General features: G+C 43.3%; 1 long non-coding RNA gene across 2 annotated transcripts; it reads left to right on the forward strand.

The window, feature by feature from the left end:
• Positions 1–3,751: 3,751 nt before the first annotated feature.
• Positions 3,752–10,590, forward strand: LOC144577455 (uncharacterized). 2 transcript variants are annotated; one of them, XR_013521463.1, is made up of 3 exons: positions 3,752–4,127; positions 4,287–4,474; positions 10,125–10,590. It is a non-coding gene; the product is annotated as an uncharacterized LOC144577455 (long non-coding RNA). The 2 variants fall into 2 exon arrangements; XR_013521462.1 differs by having other exon boundaries at positions 3,752–3,832.
• The last annotated feature ends 3,029 nt before the right edge of the window (positions 10,591–13,619 follow it).

A 13,619-nucleotide genomic window follows, 5' to 3' on the forward strand; every position in this document is an offset into this window, starting at 1 on the left:
GGAGAAGCCCCTTATGAAAGCATCAGATCTCGTGAGAACTAATTCACTATCCGGAGAACAGATGAGGGGAAGCCAGCCCCATGATTCAATTACCTCCACCTGGTCCCTCCCACAACATGTGGGGATTATGGGAACTACAATTCAAGTAAGATTTAGATGAGGACACAGCTAAACCATATCACCACGGGAGAGGAGCCCTCCGCATACCAATGGCCACGCTTTCCTCTATCCTCACAGCTCTCTCTCCTTGTGGGTTCCAAAAGTGTCGCCCCTCAATGCTGAATTCTCTGTGTAAAACCCAGGGAGCCTCGTGACTTCTTTCCAAGCCAAGCCCGATTGCCTTGGAGGACAAGGCTGGGGCAGGAGAAGGGTGTGAGGAGAAGTGGCCTCCTCAGCAAGCTTTCCACAGAAGTGGTCTGCATCTCAAACACATTCTTCCCTTTAGAGGCTGAGGCAGCTGATAGAGCGTGGGGGCTCTGAAAGCCTCCCTCCCTTAAGTTTCCATGTAAAATATTTTTATTTATGTTACAACAACATGATACAGCACCATATGCCCGTGAATCAGACCCAGTATAAAATCTGCAGATTCGCCTTTCATTGGAGCTGAGCTGAGAACAACAGACTTCAGTAAACTCAGAGGAGGACACATGCCCCAACTGGGGGGAAACAGGAAAGGAACTGACTGCATTTGTTTGTTGGCTCCTTGGGTAGGGGTGAAGGAGAGTGTATTTCCTGACATTCTCATTCAGAGTTTCAAGAACATTCGTATTGGTCATCAAATCCCCTTTTAGGCTGTGGGAAACTCACTGCCTTTTTGAGTATTGGTGGCTGGCATCATTACTTCTCACTTCAAAAGCAGAAATTGCCATACACTTGCTTTCCCAGCCTCCCTTGCAGCTAGGACATGGGCACATGACAGAGGCTCCACTCGTCAGATGTACTTAACCAGAGTTTGCATCCAGGGTTAGCAATATGAAGAATCAGGAATGGTAGAAGATGCAGCAAGATAAAGTGTGGGAATTGGGGGGGGCAGTGGCAGTGGCCTGAAGCTAGGGGTGGCATCTGGTGCTGGTGGCAGTATCACGTATGGTGCTCTGTAGTAGTGGATGGAGTGTCCTACTGGCCAGTTCTGCAGCATGATCGAGGCATTGCGCTTATGTGCATGAGCCCAGCCTGGTTCTCCAGCTACTTCAATTCCATGAGCTCTCTTTTAATGCATCCCTTTGGTTAAGTTTTCTGTGGCTTCCAGAAGCTCTGGTAGATGCAGAACAGAAGTCAGAATGCTGGGGCAAAGTCCTGGCTCCGCTGGGCCTTGGTGAGATGGGGCATTTGCACTCTACAATATGTGAGTCCCATCCAGCACTGACACGCCACGGTGGGAGAGAAAACCTGCAGGACATGCGCAGCATCCCCAGGCATGACGCTCAGGCTGTGCAGTCAGATTGGAGTTTCCGTCCTCCCGCCTCCCCTCTGTATTCCTTGGAGACTTACATCATAAAGCCTCAGTTTCCTCCTCTAAGAGTAGAATCTAAGAATAGTACCCATCACATAGAGTGAGGTAAGGGCTAAATGCGATAATCCATGCAAGCGACTCAATAAATTCTAAGTCAGCACAGGAATTGACCGACCCAAAGATGTCCTGAGCACTCATTATAAAATGAATTCCTGCAAAATGCTTTAAGCTTTCATGCTTACTTAAAACAATAATAATACACATGCCACTTTACTTTAAAGTTACATTTTAAGGCTGTTAGTAATTTTTCACATTTTTAACTCTTGAGCTTTACAGCTACCCTGTCTTAGTCCATTCTGGCTGCTGGAACAAAATACCATAGACTGGGTAGCTTCTAAACTACATAAATTTATATTTCTTGGCTTTGAAGGCTGGGAAGTGCCAGACCAAAGTACCAGCAGGTTTGGTGTTTGGTGAGGACTGGCTTCCTGGTTCATAGACAGCACCTCCTCACTGTGCCCTCACATGGTAGAAGGAACAAACAAGCTCTCAGAGGTGCATTTCATAAGGGCACTAATCCTATTCACAAAGACTCTGCCCTCATGGCTTAGTCACCTCCCAAATGTCCTACCTCCTAATATCATCCCCTTGGGGGTGAGGATTTTTACATGAATTCTGAGAAGACACAAACACTTAAACTGTAGCATACCCTACACAAAGCAAATACTCTTATCCTTGCCATAGAGAGGTAAAAGCCAGGGCTTAGGGAAAAAAAAAAAAAAAACAAAAACGAAACTTGCCCAAGGTCTATTAACTTGGAAGGGCAGGGCAAGATTAAAAACAAAGGTGTTGACTGGGCACAGTGGCTTGTGCCTATAATCCTAGCTCTCTGGGAGGCCGAGGCAGGCAGATCATGAGGTCAAGAGATCGAGACCATCCTGGTCAATACAGTGAACCCCTGACTCTACTAAAAATACAAAAGTTAGCCAGGTGTCGTGGTGCACGCCTGCAGTCCTAGCTACTCGGGAGGCTGAGGCAAGAGAATCACTTGAAACTGGGAGGTGGAGGTTGCAGTGAGCTGAGACTGTATCACTGCACTTCAACCAAAGTGACAGAGCGAGACTCTGTCTCAAAAAAAAAAACAAAAAAAACCAAGGTGTCTTTATACTGAATGTAGTTCCTGACTGTTCCTGAAGAGGTGCATGCCCCCAAATAAGAAAATTATTTTTTGGCTCCAGTTGTTTGTGCCCTTGTAGTTCTCCAGAGTCCCAGGAATCTAGCCATGGCTGAGAACAGTTCTGCCCCTGGACTTCCTGCCATGAGAATTGGAAGCTCCCCGTGTTAACTTAAGTTACTTGTAGTTGGCTCTTCTCGCTTGTCACCCTGAGCTCCAGCTGGTTCAGAAGCATCACCCCTCATGTTGTCTGCTTTTATCCATTCCATTTGACAGCATTCACTGAATTACTGTGATGTGCCAGGGACCATGTCAGGCCCTGGGGATGCAAGGAGGAATGGGATACAGTCCCTGCCTTCAGAATGCAACCACCCCATGAGCTAGGGGTTGCCAGATGCTCCTGCTTCTGTTTTCTAGGCTAGGAAACCTAAACTCAGAGAGATTGAAGGACTTCACTCAGGATCATAGCTTTCTAGTGGCAGAGCCAAGAAAAGAACCCCAGCAGAGAATTTTCTACAGAGAACATTACTTCACCATTGGAGTCCTCAGCTGATGGATGAGGGCACAACTCAACCACAAGTCTCAGGGGTTGCTTCTATCCTTTGGAATTCAATAAAGACTGAAAGAATAAATAAGTTCCAGAAGGGCTTAGAGGAGCTCACATGAATGATGGAGCCAGAATGAGTTATTACGGGGCAAGTCAAAGAGGCTCACATCCCTAACCTTTAGAAATTGACTTCACCGAAGGCAACTACTGTGTTCTTCCCATAAAGCATCTCTTGCTACTACTGACAGAGACAGAACAAAGGGACAGACCAAACTTTATTCTGTGCTCGTTTAGTGGGTCTCATATTTCAAAGGTTTTGGTCTCTGCCTCCCTCAAGAAATAGGATCCGAGTGCCTCAGAACTTATAATCAGGAAACCGAATCCCTTGCAGTGTAGAAGCAATGGTAGGGGGGAAAGAGATTTGCTCCTGAGGTGAGTCAAATAAGCACAGAAATTCCCTACTTGGGCCCTTTCTTATAGCTCCAGAGGTAGTGCCTATAGTTCTAATGAGAACAAAGAAGGAGGTGGTCACAGCACAAAGCCACACATCACACTGCCTAGCCATCACCATGGCAACAGCAATGTCCCTGGGAAGCCGGGAAGAGGAAGCTGCTCCTGCCGCCATTTTCTGCCTAACAATCTGAGTGGCAGCCTCTAGGTGATGAGGGAAACTGGGGACAGAGCCACCCAAGTGTCCAGGCTCACTTCTGTCCAGAGTGTCCTTGTGTCCCTAGGTGTCACCTGATCTTCCCTATTCCTTCTCCAAACCCTCCGGAACACTATTCCCTCAATAGCGGTCTCCTTTCTTCTCCCTCTGAGCAGTCAGTTAGTGACCTACTTTTCAAACTTAACATGTCCCAGAATATCTGAACTAAATGAAGCCTCAGGTGTCATCTATTTCTACGGCTCCCCTATGTCCTCCCCCATTTTTCAGAGGAGGACAGGAACGCCAGGTACATTACGTGATTTGTCCCATGTCTTTTCTAAGGAGCACTGTGACCAGGACACATTACTGTGACCCGGACAATCTGTAACCTACAACATCCCATTTTTCATTCCTCTAATAAAGTCCCATGTGCAAGGTTGATCTTTCTTCCTTCTTCCCCCACCAGGTCTCCTCAATGGCCAAAGGGGAGGAGCCGCAGCCAGAGACCTGCCCCCACCCCCACAACAGCTCCCTGTGTGCCTTCCCAGAAGTTTGCCATGGCAAAGAAGAGAAGTCAGCTGAAGGAGAGCCAGCTTGGATGACAGCACAGACTTACATGTTCAGAGTCTGTAAAAGAACTCTCTTAAAAGAAAGGTAATGACGGATATTTATGTTGTAATGTGTTAGAATCTGCTTTAAAGCATTTAAAAATGTGAAAACTCTCCCTAAATTCTCAGCCTTTTGAGAGAACAACTGTTTCCATTCCTTCCATCCTTTCTTCATTATTCGTATAAGGCTCTGCGAGCCAAGTGATGTAGCTGCCATGTGCCCAACCAATCTCAGTCATGTGACGAGGTCCTCTCTGCGGAGGGACTCTCGGAATCCACACAACACAGACAGATGGGCCACACAGACCACTTTTAAAAGAGGGGTCCCTCCTCACTTACCTTCTATGATCACAAACATCTGCCTGAGTCTGAGGCTGAGCCTGAGTGGCCGAGGTTCCTGGGGCCAGTGGTTCGCAGCCTTGGCTGCACATTCAACTCACCTGGACGTTAGCTTAAAACTCCCCAGGTGCTTCCCTTGTGTGCTAAGGTTGAGCCTACTGCTCTAGGGGTTAGAAATGGTTCCACCGCTTTTAGTTAGCAGGTGATGAGGAGGGGCTTGGGGGCCAACTCTTACTTGTTAGAAACCCCTTCTATTCCCTACAACCCTTGCAGTGACTCAACCTACAGTGAGAATGATGCTGATGAATACAGACAGTTCGGTGGGAACTGTTCAGTGTGACAGAAGTTTTTATTTGCATTTTAGCCTATTTTATTTCTTATACAATATAATACATATATCTGTATTATATAAAGTAGAATAAATTATAGAAATAAATATTTGTATTTTGTTTTAAATTATATTTTTATTTTAACTTTTTACAGGTGCACCTATAAATAAGTCCCTATTTGGAAACTGATGAGGAAGTGAAACATTCTGTTAAGTTAGGGCTGAGCCAAAGTCCATGTCAACACAACGCTATGACACTAAAACCTCTTGAGGCCAGGGATCTGAAGTACTGGGATAGGGTCCAGGAAATCCCATAAGGCAAAGAGACTGTAACGTCTACGCCCCAGATAGGTCCACCACCTGGCCTGGGACTTTAGTACCTTTCTTCCGCTCTAGGCTTGAGGCTCCACCCTCTGCATTCTGGGGTCTGGCAGATTAAATCCTTAGTCACCTGAGTTCAGAGGATGAGTCTGGGCAGAAAGATCCAAGTTCATCATCCACATGGGAGAGACTGTCTTGTGGTGAAAGGAAAATCATTTCTGAAATTCAACATCCCTCCAATTGTACATAACCTATTTTCTCTCTACCCTATGATTTGCTTTTTAAAATGTTTATTTGTTGTTGAAGTGAAATTCACATAGCACAAAATGAATAATTTTAACGTGAACAGTCTAGTGGCCTGTGGTACATTCACAATGCTGTGAGACCACCACCTCTATTAAGTTCCAAAACACTTCTATCACTCAAGAGAAAACTCCGTCCCAGTAAGCAGTTACTCCCCATCCCTTTCTCCTCCAGCCCGTGGCAACCACCAACACAGTTTCTGTCTCTGTGAACTTATGTATCCTGGACGTTTCATATCATTGGAATCATGTACCACGTGACCTACACTTCTGTCATTTAGCATCATGTTTTTGAGTTCCATCCAGGTTGTAGCATGCATCAGTTCATTGCTTTGAACAGCTGAATAATATTCAATGGCAAGGAAATACCACAATTTGCTTATCCATTTGTCCACTGAGGGATGCTTGCGTTGTTTCCACCTTTTGGCTGTTGGGAATAGTGCTGCTATGAACATGCATGTATATCCATTTTCAATTCTTTTGTATATATACCTAGGAGTGGAATTGCTAGGTCATATGGTCATTTTATATTTACTTTTTGAAGAATAACTATACTTTTTCCCAAACTACTTTTATAGAGGAAAAAACAGAAGCACAAAGAGGTCCTTCAGTTCATGGGGAGCTAAGGTGACTTCTCCTCTCTTCTTCCTGCCCCCTACAAGCCCTGCTATTGAAAATGTCAACATGATGCTTGGTCTGAAGTTTGTGTTATTGGCTGAGGTTCCTGCATGTCCTCTAAATTGTGATGCTCTCCACAGAACTGTTGAGAAGAGACAAGATTAGGTGAAGTTCTACTGACTTTGGCAGTCCAAAGGAAGTTTCCTTTTGCTCCCAAATCCCACACAGCTGCACATTTTATAACTCATGTCTTTCTCCCAAAAGAGGAAGGCTGAGGAACATGCGTGTAGCTGAAAGTTCTGGCACAATCTATGTTTGGCTGCTAAGAGTCACAAAGGTGAATCATGGTATGCACACTTTGTCTAGAGGGAGACATAGATGTATTCATTCAACATTCAAGAAATAAGTATTGAATATGTATTAGCTCATTTACTACTCATACAAACCCCAGGAGGTTAAGTAATCATATTATTCCCACTTAACAGACGAGGAAATGGAGGCAAAGAGACTTCTTAATTTGCCCAAGATCGCATGGATGGTAAGTGGAGACGCTGAGATTGGAGCCGGGCAGCCTTTTGAGAGCTCACATCCCTGGACCAACACTCTACGTCCTGGGATGGGGCAGTCTAACCCAACATCACTCACTACACAGTGAAAGGACCCTGTGACCACACCAACCTACCCAGTTACCCCCTCCCAACCGCCTGCCTTTCGCATTTGTCTAATACTAGCAAAGACCCAGCAAGGCAGCAAACGCTCATCCTGATGCACAACCAGCTCCCCCATGGCCGGCCCTGAGAGGTCACATGGAGTTGACCAGAGACAGGTGAGGCAGAAGAGGGCTGCCTGCAAGGATGTATTCAGAGCCAGTCAGACTCTCCCCTCCCTCTTCTGCACAGTGGCCTTTCTTTCCAAGGCACCTGATCCCTGCATCCCTGTCCTTTTCCTTCGGATGAGCCCCTTCGTCATCACTAGGCTGGGCCTCCTTTACAGTCCAAGGAACTCTTCTGGTGAAATGCGGTTCTGGATTCCCTACTTCTGCACCTCCAAGATTGGGGGTTCCTTAGGAGTCAGGACCAAATCCTATTTACCTTTACATTTCCTGGAGCAAATATTTATTGAACCAAATTACATTTCTGGCCAGGTGCAGTGGCTTATGCCTGTAATCACAACATTCTGAGAGGCCAAGGTGGGAGGATTGTTTGAGTGCAGGAGTTTGAGACCAGCCTGGGCAACAGGGTGAGACCCCATCTCTATGAAAAATGAAAAAGTTAGCTGGGCATGGTGGCACACACCCGTAGTCCCAGCAGTCCTCATGCCACTGCACTCCAGTTTGAACAGCAGAGGGGGAAAAAGATTATGATAATCCTTAAGAAGTGAAGCATTTAGAAACAGGACAATGCAATATGAAAAGGCAAGATAAATGAGGAAGCACAAAAAAGTAGAATTTAAGATTGGAAAGGGATTTTAGAGATGGCTGAGGAAGGCACTGCGACTGGGTTGCACAGGACTGGAAGATTTCTGCTCCTATTCCTATGACAGACATTGGTAGTCAATCACAGATGTCTTTCCAACTTTCCATCTTCAGTTTTGGACTAAGCTTTCAAAATGTTCTCAACGCAGCACACCACTACAGCAGGGCTGAACCTCGAGCTGAAACCTAATGCCATCCCTAATTTCTTATTTCAAAGCTGAGGAAACTGGAGCCCAGAGATTTGCTTTGGATGGTTAATTGCAGGCTGGTCCCAATATCTGGATCCTCTGATGACTGAGCCCCAAATTCCCCACACTGATTTCCAAACTTGAGGGCCACGTGGGGTAGGAAAGGGGACAGAAGAAATGAACAATAGCAGGTGCTAAGCTATTACTTAGAACACCAGTATGAATTTTGTTTAGAAAACAAAAATCTCATTTATTGTTTGAGCACGTGTCTTTTCAAAAGTAATAGATGGTCACTGTAGAAAATTTGAAAACATCAAAAATTAAAAGGGAAGCAATAAAAAACATCTGTAATCCCAACTTCCAAAGATAGCTAATGTTAATATTTTGGTTATGATGTTTATATATTTTGGGGGCAAGTGAGTATGAGTGTGTGTACATAAAAATACATATTTTAACAAAATCGCAATATATATATATGCACACACATATTTGTTACCTATTATTTTTTGTGCTGTTTTCCCCAGCATTGTTGCTGCACAGACAGTGATGCGGTGAGATATAGGGTGAGGAATAGCTTCAAGCATCAGGGTGTGAGATAGTCAGGTGAAGAGTGCCTCATATTTTGATAGTATTATGATTTCATGTCTAGGCCTGTGAAGTCAGAAGCACATCTTTTTTTTTTTTTTTTTGAGACGGAGTTTCGCTCTTGTTACCCAGGCTGGAGTGCAATGGCGCAGTCTTGGCTCACCGCAACCTCCGCCTCCTGGGTTCAGGCAATTCTCCTGCCTCAGCCTCCCGAGTAGCTGGGATTACAGGCACGCGCCACCACGCCCAGCTATTTTTTTTTTTTTGTATTTTTAGTAGAGACGGGGTTTCACCATGTTGACCAGGATGGTCTTGATCTCTGGACCTCGTGATCCACCCACCTCGGCCTCCCAAAGTGCTGGGATTACAGGCTTGAGCCACCGCGCCCAGCCCAAAAAGCACATCTTAACATAATGTTTTAGCCCATTAACCAAAGATATTTTTAAACATTAGCATACTCAGTATTGTGGTATACGCGTCGGGGAAAGCAGTGCTCTTGCATTTGGCTTCAAGAAGTATACACCAGCACACACTTCCTGGAGGAATGCATGTCAATATGTATAAAAAACTTTGGAAAAACACATGTCCTTTGTTTAAGCAATTCTACTTCAGCAAATTATTTTAAGGAACTGGAGAATAACCAAAAAAATGCACACTGAAGCTTTCATTATGATAGCAAGGAACTAGAAATAATTTAAATATCCAACCATATGATGGAACGCAGTGCAGTCATTAAAAATATATAAAATAAGAATATCTAAAGATATATGTTTATAACATATTGCTAAGTAACAACATGCAGATTACAAAGTCACGTGTCCAGCACAGTCCCATTGTTTGTGTATATGTACTATGTCTGGATACATGCATTTGCACGTCTGTATGTGTGTATGTGTATATGTGTAGGAGTGTGTTTGTGTGTGTGTATTAGGCTGGAGGTACATATCTCAAAAGAGCAGCTTTCTCATGAACAGCAGGGTGAGATTATAGATGAGTGTTTTTCTTTGGGCTCTTCATATTTATCATATTTTCATCAATGAATATGTATTACTTTGGTAATTTGAAATTTTAAAAAATCTTTTTAAAAAGTACCAGCCCATTTGCCACCTGACAGATGGGAAACTGCTCAAGCACAGAGGAAAAACAATTGCTTTAAAGTTTTAAAATTAATATTTTTTAAAAATGAGATTTGAGTCCAAAGAGTGAACTATAGACAAGTTTATCAAGGTGCCCCTGGGGGGCTCAGACTCTAGTGTAGTTTTAAATAAATATCACTAATTTCCAGTTACTATTTGCTAAAATCCGTCTGAAGAGTTTAAAACAAACCCTTCAGATTCCAAATCGCATCATTCTAAATGAACACCTTGGATCTTCAACCCTGTTCTTTTAATCGGCTCTTCTCTGTGATTAGGCAGGCCCCATCTGCCATTTTGCATCAGGCCAGCTTATGAACAATTGTCTAGAAAACGTGTAAAATACATAATAAAGCATGATTAACTGAAAGCCTTAATTAATCAGACATTTTTGGCTTTGTATTTTAGGAGAAAGATCAAGGGAAGAGATAATGTAACAGGCTTAAAAAACAACAAAAAGCACTAAAGCTCAACTTCACGTGCGTGCTTTTGCCTGCTCCACTTTCAAACTAATCCTAAGATGCAACAGAAAGAAGCTCCGAAAAGCAAATAGAAGAAAATTAACATTTCCCGTGATCTCATCCCTGTGATTTAGCTCCCATGTGTGTTTTTGTGCACATGCTACCAGTCTTTAATGCATCCAAAACACATGCATATATATGCACACAAACACACACACACACACACAATCGCACATCTGGTAGGGTGACTGCAAGGGTTGATCCTTTCCACACAGAAGTTTGTAACTGGAGTAATAATATTTGAAATGTGTTTACAATATTTAGTTTCTGGAGGTACAGACATCATTTCTCTTTTGGGGCAGACTTCTATTTGTTTTCAGAAAAAGTCTCAGTCTGGGCGCTTTTAATTTTTTCTCGGTATTGTAGGTATGTCATCTACATTTTAATACAAATACATTTGTATTAAAATGTAGATGACATACCTACAATACCGAGGAAAAACGGCAACGCCGTCTTCAATATGACCACAGCTGTTTCGTCTGACGCAGTTACTAACAGAAACAGGGCTGTTCCTTAGTCTAACTGTGCTCTTCATGCGTTGGAGAAACGGTTTTTATCTAAACAAAAATTTGGGGTGGACCTTTGGTATTCCTTACAGTGTGTAATTTACAACTGGCTTTGGAAATTGGGCTGACAACTGCTGTATTTGCTCTTCGTAGGTTAGAGATGTCGGATTAGACCCTGAGTGCCTGAAGGCACGTGGTGGGTGGGCAGGTGGGAGGGGTTTCCCCTAAAGGAAACAGCTCTCTCCTCTTTCAGTCATCCTAAGTAGGTGCGAGGATCACCTCTTGGACCAGGGAAGGACAACCTTGTCTCATGGGGTCTGGAGGAGGGCTGGTCTGGTCTCCAGGCTCCAAGCACAGACCCCGAGTGAGGGTAGTTTTGGGCAGGTGAGTACCAAAGGGATGTAGAGTCCTTAGATGCAAAGTTATTCGCTATAATTGAGTCTGTGTTATTCCCCGAAGCATTCAGCAAAAATTTGCTAAACATTTGAGTTGGGATTTTAGGCGTGTTTAGGGCAGCTAAGTGTAGCAAGTGGCCTAGAAAAGAAAACTACTCTCCAAGACAGCTGGAGGTGACCTGCAGGGCTTCAGAACTGTACTGCAGCCAAGCAAGGACTGCTAGAGGAAGTGACAGCAAGCAGGTGGGATTTGTGAAATGGCCAAGTGTTCCCCAGCACTTCCCAGAATGACCTTGGGTGGAAACTGGAAGAACAATGGGTTTTCTGTCATCTTTGAGGTGGGGAGTTTGGAAGCATTATAATTTGGATATTTTTAAAATGCACACTTATTTTGTGCACCAGCTGGGAAGTGGGTGGTATGTACTAATTACATATATATATATAATTTGTAACCTGTTTCACTTAAGAACATACTATAAATTTTCCATAACATAATACTCTTAAACGACATTGCTTCATATGACCGTTACATATTCTAATGCATGGATGTACCATAATTTATGTGTTTGACCCATTTACTTCCATTTGTCATTATGATAAGTAATACTATGATGAATATCTTGCTAAATCTTTGAATATACCCATGACCATCTATTCAGACAAAAATCCTTGAAGCAAAATTCCTAAGTTAAAGGACATGCATTTCCAACATTCTGCCACACTGTCCTACTCAGAGATTGTATTTCTATCAGCAACCTTAAATTCTTAGCAATTCAAGCTAGTATTACCATTAAAAATGATGTGTGACTTTTGATGGCAAAATAAAAAGAGTATCTACTGTCAGTGGTAGACATCTGCCTGCATGCCAGCAGAGAGTGCATTCTCTGTGAAGAACTTACAAACAGGACCAAAACCTACTGAATTTAGTTCATCTGCTTTCTATTTGCACCATATGTGAGCAATACTAAACATCGTTGGTGATAAACACTCCTCAAAAACATATTTTTTTGGTTTTAAGTTCTAAACGGTTTCTGATTGTTGAACTTTAATAAGATAGATCTAACCTCAACATGAATGCATTTTTATGACATCCTTTCATATAAATCGCATTCTGCATGGGAGTTAATCTGGAAACTCCGAGTGAATGTGATTGCCCCCAGTACAGGACGCTGGTGGAGCAGCTACTCAGGTTATTTTCAAAGTTAGGTTCACGATAGCTTGAAAAAAATGTTAGTTTACTTGGGGCACATTCATATCCCCAGTCTCTGTGGTACCACAGATGGTTGTGTTTAAACAGAAATTTAAAATAAACGATGATTTGAAATAAATCATGAAAGCATGGTGATTGCAACAACAAAGAAAGAGAACTTGAATGACTTCATTCCACGTGACCACCTGGAGTTTTAATTTATGTCCACATTTAAAAGGAAACAACATACAAACTGGGAGTTGTCATTAAGCTTTGTTTTGAAAATACAAATTTTAGTTTGTGCTCCAAGTATTCTGCTGAATTTAGATATAATCTCTAAGGCCAGGCGTGATGGCTCATGCCTGTAATCCCAGCACTTTGGGAGGCTGAGGCGAGTGGATGACTTGAGGCCAGACGTTTGAGACCAGCCTGACCAACTTAGTGAAACCATATCTTACTAAAAATACCAAAACTAGCTGGGCATGGTGGCACATGCCTGTAGTCCCAGCTACTCAGGAGGCTGAGGAAGGAGAATCACTTGAACCAGGGAGGTAGAGGCTGCAGTGAGCCAAGATCATGCCACTGCACTCCAGACTGGGCAACAAAAGTGAAATCTGTCTCAAAAAATATATATGATCTCTAAGACTGAAGTTGTTCTTCTTTTAAAATGATTGATAGTTTAAAGACTAAAGAACTAGTCAAGAAAATTAAACATCGCTTAATAGTTATTAATTAGTGAATAATTATTTTCATGAAATACTATTATATCACTGCCATGATCTGAATGTTTGCATCTCCCTAAAATTCATATGTTGAGATTCTTACTCCCAAGGTGATGGTATCAGGAGGTGGAGCCTTTGGAGGTGATTAGGTCAGGAGAATGAAGCCCTCATGATCGGGACTGGTACCCTATTAGAGAAGCCCCAGAGAGCTGCCTTGCCCCCTTCCATTGGTGAGAACACAGCGAGGAGACAACCTCTTTGAATGATGAAGAGAACCCTCACCAGACACCAAATCTGCCAGCACTTTAATCTTGGACTTCCCAGCCTCCAGACCTTGAGAAATAAATATCTGTTGTTCATAACTAATCTAGTCCATGTTTTTTTGTGTGGGTTTTTTGTTTTGTTTTGTTTTGAGATGGAGTCCTGCTCTGTTGCCCAGGCTGGAGTGCAGTGGCTCGATCTTGGCTCACTACAACCTCTGCCTCCTGGTTTCAAGTGATTCTCTTGCCTCAGCCTCCAGAGTAACTGGGATTACAAGCACACATCACCATGCCCAGCTAATTTTTTTGG

The sequence above is a fragment of the Callithrix jacchus genome, chromosome 8 (genome assembly GCF_049354715.1).
Source record: "Callithrix jacchus isolate 240 chromosome 8, calJac240_pri, whole genome shotgun sequence".
Lineage (NCBI taxonomy): Eukaryota > Metazoa > Chordata > Mammalia > Primates > Cebidae > Callithrix > Callithrix jacchus.